General features: G+C 43.4%; 1 protein-coding gene across 2 annotated transcripts in view; it reads right to left on the bottom strand.

Annotated features, from left to right (window-relative positions):
- PACRG (parkin coregulated) overlaps nucleotides 1-24,216 on the bottom strand; it is a 1,708,327-nt gene that overhangs the window by 1,317,505 nt on the left and 366,606 nt on the right. The window lies entirely within an intron of this gene.

Below are 24,216 nucleotides of genomic sequence, written 5' to 3'. Positions count from 1 at the left end.
GGCATCTACTTCTCTGAAGTACAGGCCAACACTAAGGGACTCTGGCTAACAAAGTTCGCAAACGACTGCAAACTGGGAGCCATTATTGAATCCTCAAATGATGTGGATATTCTACAAAAGGGCCTGCTTAATGCCCAGATATGTATAGTTATCCCCTTTGGGAAAAAAACATGTACCCATGAATTACCACATAGGTGGCAGTACACTAAACACCGAAAGTGTTCATAGGTTCATACTAGGCTATCTGCCCTAGGGCATTTATAAGCCTAGCCAGAGTGTGTGTGGCTTTCACCACCCCTTAGGATGAGAATACTATACCCATTAGTTTGCTGTGCCTCTGTCCAGCAGTGATACAGAGATGATTCCCGGGGTAAACCTACGATCTCCCATCCACTCGTCAAGATTTCTCTTGAACAGAGTCAGTGAGGGGCTCTGCCTCACATGGACTGGGATCCTGTTCCATAGTGTAGGGAGTCTCTGGGTGATGAATCTGTCCCTCCAGCACGTCCTATTTATATCCGTGTTGAGGTTTAAGTCTCTTGCTCTCGTGGCTCTGGTGGATTTGGATTTTTGGAGGTGGAGCATGTCCATTAATTCCGGGTTGGACATGGCCTTGTATGTCAGGCACAGATCACCTCTGAGCAGATGGTATGCGACTGAATAGAGCTGGAGTTTCTTCAGTCGGGCATCGTATGACATATGTTTGAGCCCCTTTATCCTTTTGGTGAGGAACTTTTGGGGTCTTTCCAACTGCTTCAGGTGTCGGGTAAGGTACATTCGAATGGGGCGTTGTACTCAATCATTGGTCTGATAAGTGAAGAGTACAGGGTACAATGACCTCTCCTGATCTGGATGTGAATCCTTCATGATCAGGTGGGCAATGTAGAAGGTCTTCTTAACCACTTTGGCAATGTGAGTGTCAAAAGAGGTTACTGTCAACTTGGGTCCCCAGGTCCCTGATAACTTCTTCCGTGTTTAATGGATTACCACCTATGTGGTAATTAGGGGTTACCTTGTTTTTCCCAAAGGGTATGACTATACATTTTTTGGCATTTAGCTTAAGGCCATGGCCCTGGCACCAGTTATCCATTTCTATGAGACCTCTCTGGAGGATGTCTGTGTCTGATGGAGTGTCAATTATGGTGCCCAGTTTGCAGTCATCTGCAAATTTTGTCAGCCACAATCCCCCTATGTTTGCCTGTACTTCAGAAAAATAAATGCCGAACAAGAGGGGGCCCAGGACTGAGCCCTGTGGGACACTGCTCGTGACCGGCTTAGAGTCTGACATGGCACCAGCAACTCTAACCCTGTGGGTTCTGTCCTTGAGCCAGTTTGCAACCCATCTTGTGACATATGGGTTTACATCTAAGCTGGTGAGCTTTTCTATGATGCCCGAGTGGGGTATTGTGCCGAACGCTTTTGCTAGGTCAAGGTAGGCTGTGTGAACTGCCTTACCCTCATCAATGGCCTTAGTGACTGTTTCAAAAAAGTCGACCAAGTTCAAGAGGCAGGATCTGCCCTTGACAAAGCCAAATTGGGTAGGACCCAGTGTCTGTAGGTCCCCAATGTCTTTATTTATGAGTTCCATTATGATCCTCTCCATAGCTTTGCAGACAAGGCTTGTCAAGCTTATGGGGCGGTAATTTCCAGGGTCCGTAGAAGCACCGCCTTTGTGGAGTGGGACCACAGTTGCCGTACGCCATTCTTTGGGTACGTATCCTGTAGTAAGGCTAAGATTAAACAGCAGTCTTATGTGTGGGTTTAGTTCCTCATTGAGTTCATGTAGCACACAGCCGAGGACACCGTCCGGTCCCATTGATGCTGTGTTTTTTGCTTTAGAGAGAGCAGCTCTCACCTGGGCATCTGAGATGTTTGGGAGGCTAGACTCTGGTGGGATATTTCTCCTTTTGGGGGGGAGGGAGGGGAGAAATTTGCACTGAACCTGTCTGCCAGTATGTTGGCAATGTCTGTGGGTTCAGTGATTTTTTTATCATTTTGGACTAATTCTGAGCATATTTGGGAGTTTCCACCCAGGTTTCTAACATAGCTAAAGAAGGCCTTATGATTGTCTTTTGTGTCATTAGCGATTTTTCTCTCAAAGTTGGCCTTGGATGATTTTATGAGTGATCGTAGTTTTTTGCTAGTATTGATCAGAGATGCCTTCCCTTTTAGGGATTTTGCTCTGTCATGTAGTAGCTTTCTCCTCTTGTTGTAGAGTTTGTTTATGGCTGGGGTCCTCCAGACCGGGCGCCTGCCTTTGGTGGAAAGGGTCTTGATTTTATTAGGGATTGCTTGATCCATACATTCCTGGAGGTGCTCATAGAAGGCATTTGTAAGGGTTTCAGCAGCGTGGGTTGTGGTTACCACTGGCTCGAGGGCCTTGAAGGATACCACTCCAGTCTTAAGAAGTGTGAAGTTTGCTTTTGAGAAGTTCTTCACTGTGGTCTTTTTTGCTGGGGTGGGGGCGGGATGTGGATCTCCAGTGAGATTAATTTATGGTCTGATCTCACCAATGAGGGATATACTTCCGGTGTGGAGCATTTTGTCCCCATGTTTGTGATGATCAGGTCTAGCATATTTTCTCCTCTTGTGGGAATGGTGACTAGTTGTTCCATAGCATTTGAGTTTATGAACTCCAGGAACCTTTGGGCTAGGGTGTTGGGGCTTGAGTAATGTTCCCAGTCTATGTTTGGGTAGTTGAAGTCACCCAATATGATGGTGTTTGGAGAGACATTCATACTCTCCAGTGTCTTCAGGAAGGCTGTGTGGGTTTCCTGAGTTTGAAAAGGTGGTCTGTAGCATGTTACAAACTGTAGGGCAGTTTTACCTATGGTTAATTGCACCTGGATGGTCTCCGATGCTTCGTGCATTGCCACTAACCTGGAGGTGTGGGTATCCTTTATTAATATGGATACTCCCCCTCCTTTTGTGGTTCGGTCCAGATTTTGGGGCCGGAACGCATGATATGAGGTATAACCTGATAGTGCTGGGGTGTTCTCAGGAGCCTTGAACCAGGTTTCAGTCACAGCACAGACATCGATGTTCTCCATACTGAGGAGGGCTTCGAGGGCGTGCATCTTGAGGTTTAGACTTCTGGCATTGAGCAGTATTACCCTTAGTTTTCTCCATTTTGTTTTCTAGGGTAGGTTTATCATTTGAGGCTTGCCTAAAAAGGCACTATGGGGGTGGCAAGAGCCTTTGCCAATATCCGGAAGCCCAGGGGTGACAGGTGCAAGCTGTCCCTTGCGAAGCAGCGTGGCTTGTCAAGCATGTCATCCCAGGCAGACAGACATTGGATCCCCTTAGAATGACACCAGTAATTAAGCCAATTATTAAAGCTGATCATTTTGTCTCTGTATTGTGGCATCATTCTTGGTGAGGGTAGGATACTGCTCAGGGTCAGGGTCATACCGGCCTGGGCTACATAATCTGAGAGCTCCTCTATGTCTCTTTTCATGTAGTCCAGGGAGGTACGTCTCAGGTCGTTCAAACCGGCATGGACAATGACTGAGTCATACTTGTACTTGCAGTGGAGTGACCTGAGTGCTTGTGTTATGTGGCAGATTCTAGCGCCTGACAGGCAGCTTACTGTGATCTTTTCCTTGTTTAGTCTGGTGAGTGGGATGTCAGTGTGTCTGACTATGGAGTCAACTATAACAAGTGTGTCTGGCATTGTGTTTGGCCTTAAGGGCTGTGACTGTTTAGCACACTGACTTTGAGAACTATGTGTTGCATGTCTTATGTCTTGAGTTGGCAGTTGCTTGGGTGTCTGCTTTGGTGGCCTCTGTAGTTTTGGTAGATTTTTGATCAGTGCCTCCGAGTATGTCTTTGTGTAAACATGTGTTTGTTTTGCAGTTGTGATAGTTCTATGTGAAACTGGGTTTGTGGTGTGCGTGGTTTCCTTCTCCTCCTGTCTGGTCTTGCCAGTCCTGAGTTGAGAGAGCTCAGCCTCCAGTTTGGCTATATAGTTGCATCTCTCACATGTATTTGTGTTTTGTGGGAGAAGGAGTGGGTTGTCTGTGTACATGAGGCAATTGTAACATTGCCTCAAGATGCCCAGATTCACCAGCTGAACAGGAGAGGACGCTAGCAACTGACCCTTCGACATGCTAGAAAAAGTGAAAAAGTTTGCTGTGTAACTGAGTCTGAAGGGACCTATAGGGAAATGGGTACTCAAGGGGATTCTAGGCTAATGTAGTACTTTGTTTAGTATACAAGTACTTTACCTATATAAAAATGCTTTAGGAGCAAGTGCTGAGCTTTTGAGATAGAGAATAGACTGTTTAGATTGCAAGTAGAGAAGTTCTAAGGGAAAAATTGAAGAGCAGACTTTACGGAGCCAGAAATAGTTTAACCTTGTTTAACCGTCGCTGCCCAATGGTGCTCTATGGGCAACTCTGTGCTAAATCACGCAAAAGAGAGACTTAGGGACACAGGTGGACAGTGGTCTCACCTTCGATAACCACATCGCCACAACAGTCAGGAAATCTTTCTATGTGGCACACCTCATCACTAAGGGCTTTTCATCCAGGAAAAAGGAGGTCATTGTCCCACTGTACTCATCCCTCATTAGACCCATTATAGAGTATAATGCCCCGTTTGGTATGTACCTCACAAGACATCTGCAACAGCTGGAAATGCCACAGAAATACCTCATTAATAGAATCCCAGGCCTAAAGCATATGCCATATGCTGACCGTCTAAAAAAACCTCCAGCTATACTCTGTGGCATATTGTCTATGCAGAGGTGATCTCTGCTTAACATACAAGGCCATGTCAAACCCTGAGCTGTTGGACATGCTCCACTTAAATAAATCCCAATCCCTCAGAGCTACACGCTCCAGGGATCTAAACCTTGTCATCACAATGAACAAAACATGCTGGAGGGATAGGTTCCTGACCCATAGACTCCCCATACTCTGGAACAGACTGCCCATACATGTCAAGCAGAGCGCCTCCTTGGCCCTCTTCAAAAGGGACCTTGATGATTGGATGGGAGATAGGAAATTCACCTCGGGGATCATGTCAGTCGCCCTGCTAGACAGGGGTCCAGGGAAGTAAATATTGTGGGTAGAAATATCCAGGGAATTGTTATGGCTAGTGTTGTATAGGCCCTAGGTCAAATAGCTTAGTACCAACCTATGAATCTATGAACCTGAGAAAATACCAGATCAGAGTTTCCCATAGTACAGCAAATTGATCATAATAAAATAATTTATGTGGGGGGATACAAAGTAAAGGAGCTAAAATAAATGATGATCAGTGGCATACATTTTATGAATGGTACAATGAAGCTTTTAAAAAAGTCAGTGCCAACAGGGTTAAAGAACATCATCAAGAGAGCAGGGAATTGTAAAATAGGACCTCTTTACCCGGTTCTCCCTGGGACCAAAAGAAATTATGCTTGCAAGAAGATGAAAAGCTTGGGAAGAAAGGCCTGACTTCCTCTGATCACAGCCCCTCCGCATATAATCTGTTGGGAGTCACAGTCTCCACACTCAACCCAAAATAAATCTGTTCCCCATCACAACTCATGGAACTCACTGTTGAGTCACAAGTTCCCTACAGTTTGTAAGAGTATTTATGTTGACCTATAACCTCTACAAATATTCTGTCATAACACAACTTCATAGGTTATTACCAGGGAACATTCCAAATGAACAGAGACACAGGGTCATGAAGTTATGCAAATTCTGCTTAGGGAAGTCCCTACAGCTATGGGAACCAGTACATTAGTTCACTCCCCTTGAACTCCTACAGACTTGCATAATTTGCCTAATGATTTTACTAACAGTAGAGAGAAACCCTTACAGACAGTTCAGCAAATATTATAGATTGCTACAGTCCCAATGTGTCAAACCTTAGGCAGCTCTTATATATTGTAACTTCCCCCAAAATATGTCAAAAATTAATCATGAGTCTAAAGTAGGAGCTTCAGACTACAATAATGGGAAAATGGAAGAAAAGAGGCAAGCACTGTGATATGCAGTATTAAAAGTCTGTTCTTTTAAGACTAATTGGTCTAAAATCCAAATCTGTAAGCAAAAATAATGCCTTGGGGATGATTTAGAAGAATTCAATGTTGTTTGCAATTTTACTCAGGAATAATTCACCGTTCTTTGCCTGGCCTTTAAGCTACTTCAGCTGCCCTTATTCAGGACTGCACCATGTGATTCAGGCTCAGTTAAAGCAAATGTGTTTAAACTGGCCTTCAAAAGACTTAAAGGAATTGCTTAATTATGCTACTGTACTGAACAAGAAAATGAATTTGTGGAAAAGTTAGTGTACTCTCAGGTTAAAAGCCTTAACTCACCAGGAAGGGGTAGAAGAAGGAGATGATGTCAAAGCACAGGAAGAGATGGTATGAGAGGAAAATGAAGTGCTGCTCCAGCTTCTATAGGTAATAGCCCCAGGCCATGCTGGGGACTGCAGGCTCAATCCAATGGCCTTACCCACCCATTTGGGGAAACTGTGGCAGGACAAAGCAATGCAGACTTGACTGCCCTTTTAGGAAGCAACAACACAGTTAGGACAGGTCTATATCACTTCATCGAACTGTCACTTCAACGAACGTCATTTCATTGAAAATGCCGTTCATTGAATTCCCCTGATATGGGGGGCTGCACCCCCCCCCCACATTCCCCGCTAATTATATATACTAACTCCGAGATTGCACTACAGTGGGGAAAGGACAAATTTCCCAATCCTCACTGTACCAGAATCTCAGTATGGACAGTTCGATGAACGGCAGGTTCGATGTAATTGCAGTGAAAATGGCGTTCAATGAACTGATAGGGGCCCAGTTAGGACACCTGGACTTAACAGCACCCTAATTCAAACAATTTCCCTTTATTGAAACTGCCTCCCACTTGGATAGAGTTGAAAATCTCCTTACTGAGGGTGCCTGGGCAGTCACTGAAAAGTTAATTTTTTTGAAAAATGAAAAGTGACTCGTGTCATTGGACTGACAATGAACATATGTAAATCAGAGTTTAGGACAAACAAAAATTGTCTTTCTGGTAGACATTAGAGAAACTAGATCAGTGTTAAAAGTTGCATCTCATACAGATATTCCAGTATCAGAGAACCAAGTAAGAGCTTTGGATGTGACTAACACTCCAGTTGTTTATTCGGTTTATAAATCAGTACCTATCTCCCTACCACCCATTGAGGAGAAGCATGTTTTTTGTTGAGGACTACTGCCCAGTAAATTGAATAGGGAGAGATCTGGTATGTAAATTAAGCAGTACAATCTACTGTTCACAAATTGCAGTGCATCTGGACAGGTCTGCTCTTTGGTCATTTCAACCTATTTGGCCCAGTAGAGCCCTGCTCCCTCAGGGTGCCCTACACTAGGCAGTGAGGGGGTCATTTTGCCTTACATGACCCAGTGATTTGTCTGAGAGACAGTAAACTGCAAGGAATTTTTACTCTTGCTCCCACAGTATTTCAAGTTTCAGTAATGGAGCACAAAACATTTCCTGTTGTTCACTGCAGTCATTCAAGACCAGTTGCATAATGGTTAATGTCTTTGCCTCCCTAGCACAATGTACAAGGTTAAGTCCTCTCCTCCGGCAAATGCCCATTTGGAGTTTGTGTGTCCTACCTGTGTTTCTGAGGGCTTTTCCCACATCTGAAAAAAACATGCTGTTTTTTTTTTCCATTTCAAACTCACCTAAGAATGGAGCTGTGGGCAGTACCACAGACTCTTCATGGTGCCTTATAGGAGCAATAGTTGTATAAACTAATTGCTTTGGGCATCTACTGTGGTGCACAGTATCCTCAAAATAGGAGAACATGGAGCACTGACTGCATGCTGTGGCAGAGTTAGCCACTTGATGGTGTAACTACACGGCTCTAGGTGATCTGGTCGTGTAGACTAATGTTGCCAAAAATGGGTATGGGCAATTGCTGGTAATAAGTGGATTGAGGACCCAGCCTATTACAACCTATGCCAGGGACCCACACTAATGGTGGACAGATGTATATACCCCTACTGGCCAATGTGTGCCTGTGATATAGCCCAGTTTCCCTGAATCAATAAGCTACTGGCAGGCTGGTGTCTAGTTGCCCAGCTTGGGTTACCTGGGATAGCACTGATGACTGAAAGCTCAATGTAAAACCAATCAACCTGTCAAACATGAACTAAAAATTGCCACACTCAGTGTAGGTTCACTGATAGGACAAGGCTTTGAAGTGGATGACATGATGGTAAGAAGTAGGCTGGGCATCCTATGCATCCAGGAGTCAAGATGGAAGGGCAGTGCGGCAAAGCCACTTGGCTTGGGATCGAAAGTCTACTACTCAGGAAGAGGACAGGCTAGAAATGATGTGGGAATTGTGGTGAGAGAGAAGCTTCAGAAAAAAGTGAGGGATGTCATCATAATTAGTTACAAACTCATGGCAATCAGACTCCAGTGTAATGATAGGAGACTTTTCATAATCTCAGCCTCTGCCTCACAGCCCCACAACAGAGTTGTGACAGTGAGGAAAACAGTACACTCAGACAGCAGTTACAGGACAGTACAGTTGTGTAAAATCTTATCATAACAGTAGATGTCCTTCTCTTCACTATTGCAATATTCCTTACTAAAGGGATTCCCTACTAAGGGTAACCCAATGTCCGCCCAGTATACCAAAGCCTTAGTTTTTTATAGACGTATGCTCCCTGCTCAAGGTGTAGGGCATAAAGGTGACATACGGATTCACATACCTCAAAACCGAATACCCCAGGAGGAACAATCATAAGAAGTAGGAGGAACATGAACAGCTAGAAGGAGAACAGAAAAAGAGTGAACAGAAGGCCATTTCATAGATTCATAGGTTCACAGGAATTTACTATGGTAGCAGGCCTAGAGCTTTTAAAGCTGAGCCATATTAATCCGAAGTATCCCCATTTGTTCTTTCTATATAGTTTGCAGAACAAATTTATGAACAGAGTGCATCTGTAATCAACACCGGCTACCATGAGGGACATGGGTGACACCCCAAGAGCAAATTTGTAGTCTCCCATCCAATTATCTAGGCTGCATTTGAATAGGGTCAGTGAGGAGCAGCAGTCCCTGGGAGACATACCTGTCTCTCCAGCATGTTCTGTTAATGTCACAATCTAGGTTGAGATTCCTAGAGTGAGTGACTCTTGTGTCATTTGACTTGCAGTTCTGCAGCATATCCATTACAGCAGAGCTGGAAATTGCCCTATAGGCCAGGCACAAGTCACCTCTCAGCAGCCTATAAGATGCAGTGTAAAGTGGCAGGGCTTTCAGCCTGTCCATGCAGGCCATAGTTTGGAGTCCCTGTATTTTCTTAGTGAGAAACCTCTGACATCTCTCCAGCTGCTGCAGGTGCCTGGTGAGGTACATGCAAAAGGGTGTATTATACTCTATTAGTGGTCTGATGGGTACAGTGGAGTTATACCAGCCCTTGACCTGGATGTTATTTATTTATTTTATTTTACATTTGTTTACCGGGATAGTCCGACTGGATATATGTCCATTTTCAGTGGAGGCCCGGGAAGAAAAGCTCCACAAAGAAAAACTTACATAGATTACACAGACGTTAGCAAACAATTATAAAAACAAAGTGATTATATACAATGGGTCAGTAGTGATTCCCTAGTAGGGACTCACAATTGTCATGGACAGAGAATTAAAAGTAAGAGATATCAGATTGGAAGCACAGCTTGGTGATGTAGTTATAAGTTGTGATAATTGCAGAATATGCTTTTAGTTTATAACTTAATCAGGGTTGGTACATGGGCATAGCCAGTTCACTTTGAGATACTGTTTGAGGTTTTTTTTAAGATACTTTTGGAGGATTGTAGGGTTATATAGTTTGGCAATGAATTCCAGGTATTGCCAATGAAGTTGGCAAACAGGGATTCACCAGCAGAGTTATTAGCTTTATGGGTTTGGACCAATAGTTTATCGGTTGACCATAGGGATCTTAGATTGCTGTATGGTTTAATAATATTTTTAAGTGAGGGGGTATCCTCAGGGTGGTACGAAATTTTGTGCGCTATTAAGAGTTGATTGAATTGAATTAAGCTGGGCAGTTCTAGCCACTCTAGTTGTTTAAGGGTCTGGCAGTGGTGGATTCTATAGTTGGAGCCAGTGGCGAATCTGGCAATATGATTGTAGCTATGGGACAGCTTACCTAGTTAGGATTTGTTGAGGTTTGAGAGTACAGGCGAGGCATATAAGAGAGTAGAGAGTAGGTGTGATCGGGCGATTGCAGTCCTAGCCAGTGGGGTTAAAAATGTCTTGTTTCTATATAGTGATCCAAGCTTCTTATTGATGGTCTGCATGGTTTTGTTGACCTGTAGGTCAAATTTGAGATTATTGTCTATGATAACCCCTAGCAGTTTGGTGTGATTATCTGGGAAAATAGTAGTACCATTGCTAGATGTGACAGAGAATGAAAGTGTGGTGGATCTACTAGTGGGAGAGAAGAGTAGAAGTTTAGTTTTATTGGGGTTCAGAAGTAGGCGTTGATTGGTGAGCCAGTTCTTGATAGTGTTAAATGTATTTTGGGTTAAGATTTGCAAGTCGGATGGGGAGGTGGCTGAGCAGATGAGAGTGGAATCATCTGCGTATTGGATGTAGGTGGCTTTAGGGATAGCAGTGTGGAGGTTGTTGATAAAAATAGAGAAAAGTAGTGGACCTAGTATGGACCCTTGAGGGACACCAAGTGTGAGAGGTAACTGCCTGCTATCTACCAGTCAGGTAGGACCGGAACCACTGGATAGCAGGCTTGTTGAGGGAAATAGATTTTAGTGAAAGAATGAGAAGTTCATGGTTGACCATGTCAAAGGCTTTTGATAGGTCAAGAAAGATGGCAGAGGTTAGCCTACTGTCATTCCTGTTTTGGTTTATGGCAGAGTAAAGGAAAGGAGGGCTGAGGTGGTGCTGTGGTATGGTCTGAAACCATGCTGGGAGTCAGATAGTAAGTTATTATGTGAAAGGTATTGCATTAGTTGCTTGTGTACACATTTCTCCATTATTTTGGCTAGTGGGGAAACAATGGCAATGGGTCTATAGTTGGATATGTCTGAGGAGCTACCACCTTTATGGAGTGGGATGACGCGAGATATTTTCTAGAGGGAGGGGATAGCATTTTCTGATAAGGTTCTGTTGATGAGGATAGATATGGGATATGCAATGGCATCTGCAGCTATTTGCAGGTACTCTGAAGGGAGGAGGTCAGGAGAATGGGTGGTAGGTTTTAGATTGTTTAGAAGTGTTTTGATAAACTAGTGGATATTGGTTGGAAGCCAAATTCTGGGTGATTATTAGGTAGATTAAGCATGTGGTTTAAGTTAGAGGGGGTTAGGTGATTTGCTAGGGATTGGATTGTTTCAGTGAAAATGTTATTAAAGGCGCTAGCTATTGTCTCTGGGGAACTATGGTTGTAGTTAGCCGGAGTTGGGGTGGTGGAGTGACCTGGACAAAGTAGTTGATTTAAGCCTGCCCAGAACACTTGTGGGTTGTTGGGGTGTTTTTGTAGGAGATTTTGGTAGAAGCTTTTTTTATCCAGTAAAATAGATTTTTTTGTATCATTCCTGAGTTGACGATATTTTAGATGATCAAGTGGGGCTTTGTTTGTTCTCCAGCTGGCCCAGGCTCTGTTTCTAGTTTTGATTTTTGCTTTGGTATCTTTTGTGAGCCATGGTGCTGTATTTGATCTAGTTTTTATTGTACGTGCTGGAGCATGTGAATCAAAGATACTTAGGAATTTAGTGTTAAAGTGATCTATGGTCTCCTTTAATGTTAGATTTTTTAGTTTTGACCAGTCAACTGCTTTTAATTCATTTTGGAATACAGCAGCATCAAAGTTTTTCCTGTTTCTAAATGTTTTATATTTGGGCCGGTGAGGGTTTCCTGCCTTATGTTTTATGATATAGGTTAGACAATGGTCGCTGAGGTCATCAGGGAGAGTACCAGCTGTGTACAGTTGGGGTAAGTTATTAACTAGGATCCAGTCTAGAATACTTTCCTTGTTGGTTGGTTTGTTTATCCTAGTGGGAGAGGCTATGGTCTGTTTAAACCCAGTTAAGTTTATATGAGTGAGGGCGGGCTGGAGGAGCAGGGGTACCAGTCGGTGTTAAAATCACCAAGAACTATGGTTTCTTGGGGATAGGTAGTGGATAACCAGTAAAGGAGATCTTCTAGAGTACTTAGGTTGTTGCCTGGTGGAATGTATGCACAGACGATATTCAAGTGTTTGTTTTGGTTAATTTGTAGCTTGGTTATGAGGAGTTCAGCGTTATTGAATTGGGGAGGTTGAATGGTATCTCTAGTAACGGTTAGAGTATTTTTGTAAAGGACTGCTATCCCATCTCCTTTCTTTGTAGCATGGTCTAACTGGTGAATATTGTATCCTGGAGGTAGTATCTCATGGTCAGTAGTACTGGGTTTTAGCCAGGTTTCCGTAAGACACATAATGTCTGGGGAGTGGGTTGCTAGGAGGGCGTGTATGTTGGGAATCTTATTGTTAATACTTCTAATATTTAGGTGAAATGCTAGGAGGGAACTAGTGGGAGTATTCATGGGTAGCTTGACTGTAGGGGTTGTGGTAGGGGAGTGGAGGTTATTGGGTGTGGGTGGGCCAGGGTTGGGATGAATGTCTCCATGTGTTATAAGGTTATAGTGACAGGATATTCTGAGCTTTAGGAGTTTGTTTATAAGCTTTATATAGTCTTTGTCTTTAGGATTATGTTTTGTGGCTGTACAGGGGTGGTATTTTATAGAGGGTGGTATATTCGGTGTGCAAGGGAAGGTAAAGTGTTTGGTGTTATGTGTGAAGTCATGGGTGTCTGTTTGACCATTTGGGTAGTGAATACCATAGTTTCATAGTATAGTATTAGGCTATCTGCCCTGGGACATTTGTAAGCCTAGCCATAGTGATGTGGCTTTTGCCACCCCATGAAATGGTACAAAAAATGTACAGAATAAATTTAGAATACTGTGCCTCTGTCTAGTAGTGACACAATGAAGGTCCCCTTATATAATATAATTAGTTTAATGTGCCCCTGTCTAGCAGTGACACAGATGTGACCCCTGGGGTAAACTTACGATCTCCCATCCACTCATCAAGATTTCTCTTGAAGAGAGTCAGTGAGGGGCTCTGCCTAATACGAACTGGGATCTTGTTCCAAAGCATGGGAGGCCTCTGGGTTATGAATCTATCCCTCCAGCATGTCTTATTCATACTTGTGCCGAGGTTTAAGTCTTTAGCTCTCGTGGTCCTGATGGATTTGGATTTTTTGAGGTGGAGCATGTCCAGCAGATCCTGATTGGACATGGCCTTGTATCGCCAGGCAGAGATCACCTCTGAGCAGGCGGTATGCTACTGAATAGAGCTGAAGTTTCTTTAGTCTGGCAGAATAAGACATATGTTGGAGACCCTTGATCCTCTTGGTGAGGTACTTTTGTGGTCTCTCCAGCTGTTGCAAATGCCGGGTGAGGTACATACCAAATGGGGCATTGTACTCAATCATGGGTCTGATGAGGGAGGAATATAGGGGTACAATGACATCCTTGGATCTGGATGTGAATCCCTTCATGATGAGGTGTGCAAGGTAGAATGTTTTTCTAACCACTTTGGCAACGTGGGTGTCAAATGAGAGGTCACTGTCGACTTGGGTCCCTAGGTCTCTGATTACTTTTTCCGTACTCATTGGGTTTCTGTCTATGTGATAATTTGTGGGTACTTTGTTTTTCCCAAAGGGGATGACTATACATTTTTTGGCATTTAGTTTAAGGCCGTGACTCCGGCACCAGTTGTCCATTTCTGTGAGGCCTTTTTGTAGGATGTGTGTGTCGGCTGGTGTATCGACTATGGCACCTAGTTTGCAGTCATCTGCGAACTTTGTCAGCCACAGCCCTCCCATGTTTGCTTTAATATCTGAGAAATAAATGCTGAACAAGAGGGGTCCCAGGACAGATCCCTGTGGGACACCACTTTTGACTGGCTTTGAGTCTGACATTGCTCCAGCGATTTTAACTTTATGGGTTCTGTCCTTTAGCCAGTTTGCAACCCATCTAGTGACATAAGGGTTTACTTTTAAGCTGTTGAGCTTATCTATGATGCCTGAGTGTTTGTTCATAGGCAGTGAGATGGTAAAATAGAAACAGTATAGGCATTTGGGTAAATAGTGTTTTTTTGCTTGTTTGCATGTTGATAGGAAGCGAGCCCAATTTGACGGCTGACTGTGCTAACAGGGTGTGGAAGAATGAGAGAGAAGGAAATGGGTTAAGGGGGCAGGGTTGCTCAATGATGTGTGAGGTGCTGATTGGTACTTAGCAGGAGGGGAGTGGCAAAGTCTGGTTTAAATTTAGCACTAGTGGTGGCGGGTGGAATTTGGGGGAAGGGAGGGGTGCAGAGTGAGCGAGCGCAGCGAGGGCAAGCAGAGCTGGGCTAACACTGACTCTGAGAATTACCTTGGGCTTTGCCCCTGCTTATGAGGTGTGCTACATAGAAGCCTTTCATTACCACTGTGGTAATTTGGTGGGCAAAGTTCAGATTGCTATCAACCTATATTCCCAAGCCTCACACCACTGGGTTGGAACTCGGAGACGTGCTGTCAGTATTGTAATTTGTAGGGAATTCCATTTTGCTAAAGGGAATAATAATGTATTTTTTGCATTTAGTTTTAGACCATGGCTTTGGCACCAATCATTTGTTTGTGTTAGCCCTTGTTGTCACTGGGGGACACAATAATTGCTCCCAGTTTGCAATCATCAGCAAACCTGATAAGCCAAAGGCCATCTACTTTGGCCTGGACTTCTAAGAAACAGATGCCAAACAGTAAAAGGCCCAGCACAGGCCCCTGTGGTACTCCACTGGTGACAAGTCTACTGATGTAGGTGAAATCACCAATTTTGACCGAGTGTATTCTCATATAGAAATGTAAGGGGTAATCCTTATCTGGGAGAGTTTCTCAATGATGCCAGAGTGGGAAATTGTATTGAAAGCCTTGGCAAGGTCGAGATAGGCAGTGTGTACTGCCTTACCTACATCCATGGCTTTGGTGACATTCTCAAAGATGTCCATCAGGTTTAATAAGCATGATCTACCTTTAAAATAGCCAAACTGGTTTGGGTCCAGTGTTTGGAGGTCACCTATGTCCTTGTTGATAAGGTCCATGATAATTCTTTCCATGGCTTTGCAGATGGGGCTGGTTAGACTTATGGGTCTGTAGTTCCAAGAGTCAGTTGATGGCACCACTTTGTGCAAGGGGTTTACTGTTGCTGTTCTCCATTCTGCAAGAACATATCCAATTCTCAAGCTAGGATTAAAGAGAACGCCAAGGGAGTCCACTAGGTCTTGTTTTAGATTGTTTAGTAAACAACATGGGATATTATCTGGTCCCACTGAGGGCATGTTTTTGGCCTTGGCGAGTGCAGAGATGACCTGTTCTCTAGAGATACTAGGCAAAGGGCTGGTGTCAAGTATGCGTTGGGATATGGTAGGCGGAGATAGAGGGGGATGACGTTTTTGCTAAATCTGTCAGCTAGCAGGTTGGCATTATCTTTCAGTGTAGTATGAGTGATCCCATCTACAATCAAGTTGGGCACATAGGTGGACATTTTCTTTTAAACTTTGGACGTAATTAAAGAATGCCTTATGATTATCCTTGGCTAGGGATGCAATTTTGGTTTTGTAATTTGCTTTAGAAGACTTTACAAGATTTCTGATTTTCTTGTTTAGGCTTAAGATGGAAATCTTTCTCTGCAAAGTGATATCTCTCTTGCTTTTGGACAACAGTTTCTTCCTCTTGTTATATATGAAGTCCACCACGGTGCCTTGTTTTTATGGGAAGACTTGATTTTGATCCGGTCAGTTACAGCAGAGTTTAAACAGTTACTTGTGTTTGTACAGGGCATTTGCATACACTTCTGCATAGTAATCACTGATGTCTGCAATTGCGGGTGGTATGACGCTTTTCATACCATTGCTTGGTAGGCTGTAGTTAGCTTTGGTAAAGTTTTTTATAATTTTTGTTCCTGTGAGGGTGTCAGTTCCAGTAGTTACTTCAGACAAGACTGATTTGTGGTCTGACCTAACCAGGAAGGGCATCATGCATGCGGAAGTACAATGACCCCCCCTCCATGTTGGTAAGAACTATGTCCAGAAAATTAGAGCCTCTAGTAGAGGTGCAGACTATCTGCTCCAGTGCATTTGTGTTAACAACGTCCAGGAACCTCTGGGCTAGTGTACTTGTGTATATTCACCAGTCTATTGAAGGGTAGCTGAAATCTCCCATGAAATAGGAAATACACCCTGGGGATCACTTATGTGGCTCTGCTCGACAGGGGCACAGGAAATTAACTTTCTTGGGTGGTGTAATCGAGGGAACCTTGTTGGTTAGGCTTACTTGGGCCCTTGGGCCGATAGCCTAGTACCTACCTATGAACTAAGGTGTCAGGCTGTATAGTGAGGGATTCCAGTAAATCTAAGTAGGCGATGTGCTTATCCTGGTTCATGGTGGGAGATCTATAGCTAGCAATGATGTGGTTTGGTACTTTCCCAATAGTTAATTGGACATGGAGTAGTTCAAGAGAGTCACACTGTCTGACCAGTCAAGAAGGGTATTTGGTTTTAATGAAGATGAATACACCTCCACCTTTACCTCCTTCACACTCGATTTGAGGTCTGAATGTGTGGAAGACATTTTATCCTTGCACAGCTGAGGTGTTCTCAATGGCCTTGAACTATGTCTTGATAACTGCACAGACATCAGCATCCTCTAAGGTGAGGAGTGCTTCCAGGGAGTGCAGTTTTGTGTTGAAACTCCTAGCATTAAGCAGCACGACGCTGAGTTTGTCTTGATTAGATTTTGTTACATTGGAAATTTCTTGTTTTGACATTGCCTAAAAAGGCACTATGGGGGAGGCAAGGGCCTTTATCATTATCCGAAAGCCTCGGAAGAACAGGTGCAGACCATCACTAGCAAAGCAGCAAGGTCTGTCTACCATATCCTCCAAGGCTGACAGATACTGGAACACCTGGACTGACACCAGAACCTCAGCCAATAGTTGAAGTCAGTCATTATTTGTTGATATTGTGGCACCATCCTGGGTGAGGGTAGGATAATGTTTATGGCAAGGGACATACCTGTCTGGGACACATAATCAGAGAATTCTGTCATGTCTCTCTTCATATAGTCCAGACAGGTACGTCTCAAGTCATTCACTCCAACATGGACTATGACAGAGTCATAAAGGTACTTGTTGTTGAGTGCATCCATGATTTGTCAGATCCTGGCACCTGATAGACAGCTGAACATGACCTTCTCCTTATCCAGTCTGGTGAGGGGACATCTGTGTGTCTCACTCTGGAGTTGCCTATGACCAAGACATTTGATGTGTTTTGCCTTAAGGACTTATTTGTTGAGACACGGGTGTGTGTATGTGTGTTGATATGTGTAGTGGTTTGTTTTTGATTAGTGGTGAGTGTGGATGGTGTGCATTTGGTAGGTCTTTGTTCTTTTGGTAGGCTTTTAGTGAGTACCTCTGCATATGTGGATTTATGTGTTGTGACCTTATTTTGTGTGAGAGGTGAGGTCTGTGTGAGAGGTGAAGTATGTGTACTGACAACCTGTTTGATGCCTAGTTTGTTTTTACGTGAGAGAATTGACTCCAGTTCCACAGTGTATTTGCATCTCTCACATAGGGTGTTAGCTTGCTTTAGGAGTAAATGGTTGTCAGTATACATGAAGCAATTGCTACAGTGCCTCAAGATATCCATATCAATCAAGCTAGCAAGAGAAATGATGGAAACTGAAATCCATTGTGGTAGGATCTAAGGTTACTGTAAGATTTTACATAACTGTACTATGCCCTTCCATATCACTGTTGCACTATTCGTCATATAAGGGAGAGTACAAAAGTTCAAGAGAAAATTTAGGAGGAGGAAGGCCCAGAAGTGCCTTCAAGAAAAGCATGCAGGATAGCTCTGGCAAAGCCAGGTCTTGCTCTGGAAACAACATCCAATTTGTAATGCTTACTACAGATATGGACAGATGTCCAAGTAGCAGCCTCAAGGATGGAACTGGTATCCACTCCTTTGAAAAAAACACCAGAAGCCACAGCCCTGGTAGAATGAGCTTTCAAAGAGGTAGAAAGGCTTTTCACATGAAAGTAGCAACAAAAATAATTGCTCTTAGAGATCCATGAAGAAATGGTTTGCTTAGAAACTGCTAAACCCAGAGACCTGGGATGAAAAGAAATAAATAATATCTGAGCTGCCTATGCATATCCAAGGTGTGAAGGACCTTCTTACTAGCAAACTGCAGAGAAGGAAAACAGGAGGGGAAATTAATAGACTGATTATGAGACAATTCGTTAACTACCTTTGGCATAAAAGATGGATTAGTATGTAGAGACACCCTGTCCCTATGAAAAACTAAAAAAGGAGGAACAGCCATAAGAGACTGCAGTTCACACACTCTCTTAGCTGAAGTAAGGGCCAAAAAGAAGAACAGTCTTCCATGTACAAAGGTGTAAGGAAGCTGAAGCTGCAGGCTCAAAAGGAGCTTGGGTCAATTTTTCAAGAACAAAATTAAGATCCCTGGAAGTTGGAATAGGCTTCCTGGGAGGTCTGATATAAAGGACACCTTTAAGAAATTGCTTGACCTCAAACGTAGAGGCCAGACAAGGACTTAATGGCAGACAAGCAGATGTAGCTGTGCTTTAACTGAAGAATATGCCAAACCATCATGAAGCAATTCACTCAAATAAGAGAGAACCAGAGGGATCTCTACAGAAAGTGGATCCTGGTTATGAGAAAAGCACCAAATAGAAAATCTCTTCCATTTGGACATATAGCATTTCCTAGTAGTGGATTTCCTGTCTTCCTTCAGAACTCTAAGCATGTTCTCAGAAAAAAAGGTGCCTAAAAAGGCTCAAAACCATATCACCCACAATGTCAGTTGAAGACTGGACAAGTGAAGATGGATGAGAGACCCCTTTTCTTGTGTGAGTAGGTCCACCCTGTGAGGTAACTTGTGGTGCTTGCCCTTGGCTAAGTACAAAAGAAGAGGGAATCAATGCAGTCTGGGCCAAAAGGGTGTCACCAGCAAGATTCTAGGGGAGTCTTGCTCTTTCTTGAGCAGGACTCTCAGAATGAGAGGAAGGGGAGGGAGGGCTTAGAGAAACATCCTCTTCTAAGAAAGAGATAGGACATCCACCTTCCAGGTCAGAGGACTTCGGACTCTGTTGCAAAAAAAAAAAAAAAAAGGAAGTTGTCTGTTTAAAGAGAAGGCGAAAAGATCTACCTGAGGAGTACTCCACTGATGGACAATGTCCAGAAACACGTCTCTGTGAAGCATCCATTCATGAGCCTGTGATACAGATCTGCTCAGAGAGTCTACCACTGTGTTCTGCACTGAAGGAATATATACAGCCTGAACAATCACTTGAAACTGGATAGCCACATCCCAAATTTGGAGAGCTAGGCTGCAAAGATTCTAGGACCGTGCCCCTCCCCCTTTCTTGTTGATGTACCACATCACTGTGGTATTGTCTGTAAAGATTTCTAGAGGCCCTGGTAGAAAAAGAGACTGAAAGGCCTGAAAGGAGAAAAGGAGAGATCTCATCTCCCTGATATTGATGTGGTCTGACATCTGATGAAGGGACCAGAGACCCTGGAACTTGAGGGGACCAAAAACAGGCTCCCCACCCCATGTCTGAAGCATCTGCAAAAAAGTTCCTGAGAGGGGAATGAGAGCTGAAAAAGAAGATGATGAATCCACCACTGAAGCTTGAATCATGGAAGAAGAAGGACTAGAATATCTAGAGGATGACAGACTTGAGCCAGATTGACTTTAGAAACCACCGTAGCTTCTTCATATAGAGTCTGGCTAGAGGTATCACAGGAATGGTAGAAGCTATGAATCCTAGACCCCTTAGAAATTCCCTGGCTGTAAAAGAAACACGAGGAAGAAGGGATTGAAAAAAGGCAATTAGAGAAAGAGCCTTGAGAGGAGGCAGGGAAGCCAACATAGGGATGGTCTAAAGCTTAGAACTGAGAAACACATAATCCTGAGAAGGAAACAGATTTGATTTCTAGAAGTTTATTATAAAGCCCAGGCTTTGCAAGAGGCAAACAGTATAGTGGAGGTGCTGAAGCAAGGTGTCAAGGGAGGAAGCCTGAGTAAGCAGGTTGTGCAGATAGATAAAGACAGGCAATCACAGGAGCAAGGCATTTGTTCAAAACCCTTTTGGCAGTAGAAAGGCCAAAGGGAAAAGCAAAGAACTGAAAATGCAAGGAAGAAACAGAGGAATTAAAAACTTCCTGAAAAAGTAATGAATAGGGATGTGAAGATAAACATCCTTGAGATCCAGGGAGACCAGAAAAGCCTGGGGAAGAAGAACAGGAAATAGGGTCTGAAGGAATAACATCCAAAAGGAAGGGACCTTCAGAAAGGTGTTGAGCTGAGAAAGATGCAGAATGGGTCTCCCAGGTGCCTTCCTTCCTGAGAATCAGAAACATTCTGGAATAAAACCCCTTTGCCTCCTGGGAAGGGGGCACAGCTTGAGAAAGATGGCACTGAAGTAGTTCTGGGAAGAATGGAAGCTGTTCCTGAGGAAGTTGAGGGATGCCCAGAAAAGTAGGAAAGGATTTCCACACCATGAAGTATACCTGATGGATGATGGACAGAACACAAGAGTCTTGCGTGATCCTTAACCAATCGGGAAGGGACGGGGAAAGATGTAGAGATAAAGGAACCTGACTTAGGAAAGAGGGAAACAAACAGATAGAACTGCACTTTCTCTTGAAAAAAAGGTTTCTGAGAAGTGGGAGTCTGAGTAGACTTTGCAAGAAGAACCTGCCTAGAACCCTTCTTATCTTTGGGAAGAGGTTGAGGCCGTCTGCAAACAAAAGCAGATTTAGAGGGATAATTCCTCTGAAACTTAGGAATAGGAGAAACAAAAATATGCTTCAAGTCCTGCAAGGTCTTCCCCTTATCCTGCAGACTTAAAAAACTCAGCAGTTGCAAAACCAATAAAAGCCCTTATTATCAAGAGGAGAGGGGAATCCAACAATTTAGCTTTAACATCATCAGGAAAAGGCTGGAGATGAAATCAAGAGTAATGTCTCAAAACAGATCCAAAAGCAGGAGCTCTAGAGGAGGCATCAGCTGCATCACAGCTACATTTAATAGACTGACGGGTTGCTTGGGAAGTGGACTGCAATAAGAAGAGGGCCGAGACCTTTCCTTCAGAATCAGGAAGGTCTGGATAGGCTGGCAGGACTAAGAAAGAAGGGCTAAAACATATCTGGTTTTATGGGTCCAGTAATTAATAGCCAGAAAAGCCAAGGTGACAGCAGGATACACTTTCTTACCTGCCCATTCCATGGCCCTACTGCCCTTGTCTGAAGGAAGCAATTTAGTAGAAGGCAAAAGCTTAGAGTGGTTATCAGAAAAGAAAGACACCACAGAAGGGTCAGCAGATGGAGATTTGTAAATATACACTCATCAAGCATCTTGTAAAAACTGTCAGATTTTTAGGGGCTGGAGGCTGTGAATTTGGGCTATAGAAGCTGCTGAAAAGGTATGTAAAAAGACAGCCAAAACAGGAGGTACAGCAAATGGCTTAGGGGACTTCATCTGGAGGAGCTCATAATACCTTTTCTGAATGGCAGAAACCTGAGAACAGTCCAATTAAAAGAATTTCATCATGAAAAAGGTATTATCCCTACAAGAGAGTTTTTCAAAGGGAAAATCTTAGCTAATAGAATCTTCGTCCTCAAAGTCATAATCCTAAGGAGAAGGGATCTGAGAGGAATATGGCAAAAACTTTTCCCCAGAATCCAGTTGTTCTTCAGAGCAGCAGAAACAGAATCTTCTTGGGGAGGCTTCAAAGTCATTAGTGCATTAAATAACCCCCTGGATAATGTCCTGCCATTCCCAATGGGGATCCTTGGGAACAGGGAAAATATAGTTGCATTTTTGTTTCTTCTTTTCAGGAACATCTGCCCTAAACACCCTAGGAAGTTCAGACCTTTGCCTGATCAAAGATGGTGCTCTGACTGGCGGCACAGAAGTTCTGAGTATGTACATCTGTAGGTCACCTTTATGCCCTATACCTTGAGCAGGGAGCATAAAATATCCAAGGCTTTGGTATACTGGCCAGAAATTGGGCTACCCTTGGCAGGGAACCCTTTAGTAAAGAATACTGCAACAGTGACATGGAAGGACATCTACTAGTTAAAGCAGGACAACATGAATTGATGTTGATAATGGTGACCTACATGTACATATCGGGACAGACAGAACAGGATATGAGGACTGCCTGGGTCCACATGGGTGGGGCTAGCAAATGGCTTGATGGTAGCCAACACATGGATCAGAAAGAGAGATAATCACAAGATCATAAAAAATGAACAAGCACAGAAATCTGTCTAGTTCCAACCTCACCAACATGAGTGTTGTGGAAAAAATAAAAAAACAGAAAAATTAGTAGACTTAAAACTTTGTTGATGAGCTCATTCACAATAATTTCCAAAAATCATGAAAGAAACCCAGGTTGTTACTGAGGATCGCTTGTCTGTGATAAATAAAGGCCTGTTGCTTTGGAACACTATCTGGGTTTCATGGTTTTTGGAAATTATTGTGACTGAAGTCATCAACGAAGTTTTATGTCTACTGTTTTTTCAGTTTTTTTATTTTTTAATTTTTACAATTACAAGATCACAAGTGGTCAACATACAACTCTGGTTGACTTCCTCCTAACAAGGAAAGGACACTGGGATAGAATCAGTGATTGCAAAGTCATCCCCAGTGAAACAGTTGGCCCACAGCATAAACCGTTTATTGCCACAATTAGGTGCAAGCAGTGGACTGAGAAGGGTCTAAGGTCAACAGAGACCAGGCTGAAGACCTGAAAGTTGACTGGAGAGAAACAGCAGTGCATGAATTACTCAGGGTTCTAGCACCTCAAAAAGAAGAGGAAATAGGTGGAATTGAAGAAGAATGACACCACCTCAAAAAACATGCATAAGGGTTACAGAACAGATATATGGCCAAGCCAAGTAGAGCAATAAGGAAAGTGGGTGGTGAAATACAGGAAGTCATCAAAAGAAAGAACTAGTGCAGAAAAAAGTGGGCGATAGAAAAGACAGACCAGGCTAGGAAGGAATACCAGTTGGTTAACTAAAAGGCTAAGGGAGGAGTTACAATAGCAAATAACAAGGCATCAGAGGCACACTACCAACTTCTGGAAAGTGCCTCAGCGGATGGCACAAAGAAACCCATTCAGGTTACAAGGCAAAGACAGAAAGATAAAGAAGACAGTCAGACACCCTTCATAATGGATGCCAGCAACAACCTGCTGACCAGGTAGATGGAACGAATACTTCAACTATCTTCTGAATGAAGAAAACCACACAGAAGCTGTACTGTCCCAAAAAGAGCTTATGGTGACAGAAGAGGAGGAGCCCACCCTAGAAGAGGTATGAACAGCAGTAAGGAAAATGAAGTCAGGGACAACAGCAGGGTCAGATGAGGTCACAGAAGATATGATAAAGATGCTGTGTGAGATGGGGAGAAATGGCTCCTGATGGTATTCATAGCAGTGTGGAGAGAAAGGCATATACCAGATGACTGGAGATTAAGCATACTAGTGCCAGTGTTCAAGAACAAAGGGGACATTCACAACTGTGGGCAATATAGAGGAACCAAACTCCTATCACACTGTGTGAAAGTTCTGGAGAGAGTGACTGACAAATGAATACTCAGAGTAACAGAAAGTAAGATAGAAAAGTGGCAGTTTGGATTCACATTGGGATGCAGCACTACAAACCTAATGTTTACAGTGAGACAGATACTTGAGAAAAAGCTAGAATTAAGGAGAGTCCAGATGGGTATTCCTGAACTTGTAGAAAGCATATGACAAAGTCCCAAGAAAGATGATTTAGGTAGTTCTAAGTTAGTTTTAAGTCACACACACATTAGTAGAATTACTGCAAGCTACGTACAAGGACCTAGTGAACCAAGTATAGCATTCGGTCTTACAGAGGGGCTTTCAGTGGGAATGGGCGTGTATCAGGGTTAAGCCTTGAGCCCACTGCTGTTCATACTAGAGATGCACTACATTAGCGAACAGGTCAGAGGGGACAAATCAACACTGTTGCTGTATGCAGACGATGTGACATTACGGACAGACACTGAGCAAGAACTTCAGCAAAGGATAGGGGAGGGGAATGAAA

The sequence above is a fragment of the Protopterus annectens genome, chromosome 1.part1 (assembly GCF_019279795.1).
Source record: "Protopterus annectens isolate FY-2018-M chromosome 1.part1, PAN1.0, whole genome shotgun sequence".
Taxonomy (NCBI): domain Eukaryota; kingdom Metazoa; phylum Chordata; order Ceratodontiformes; family Protopteridae; genus Protopterus; species Protopterus annectens.
The sequence above is the reverse complement of the archived record's forward strand: the minus strand, read 5'-3'. Positions and strand labels throughout refer to the sequence as shown.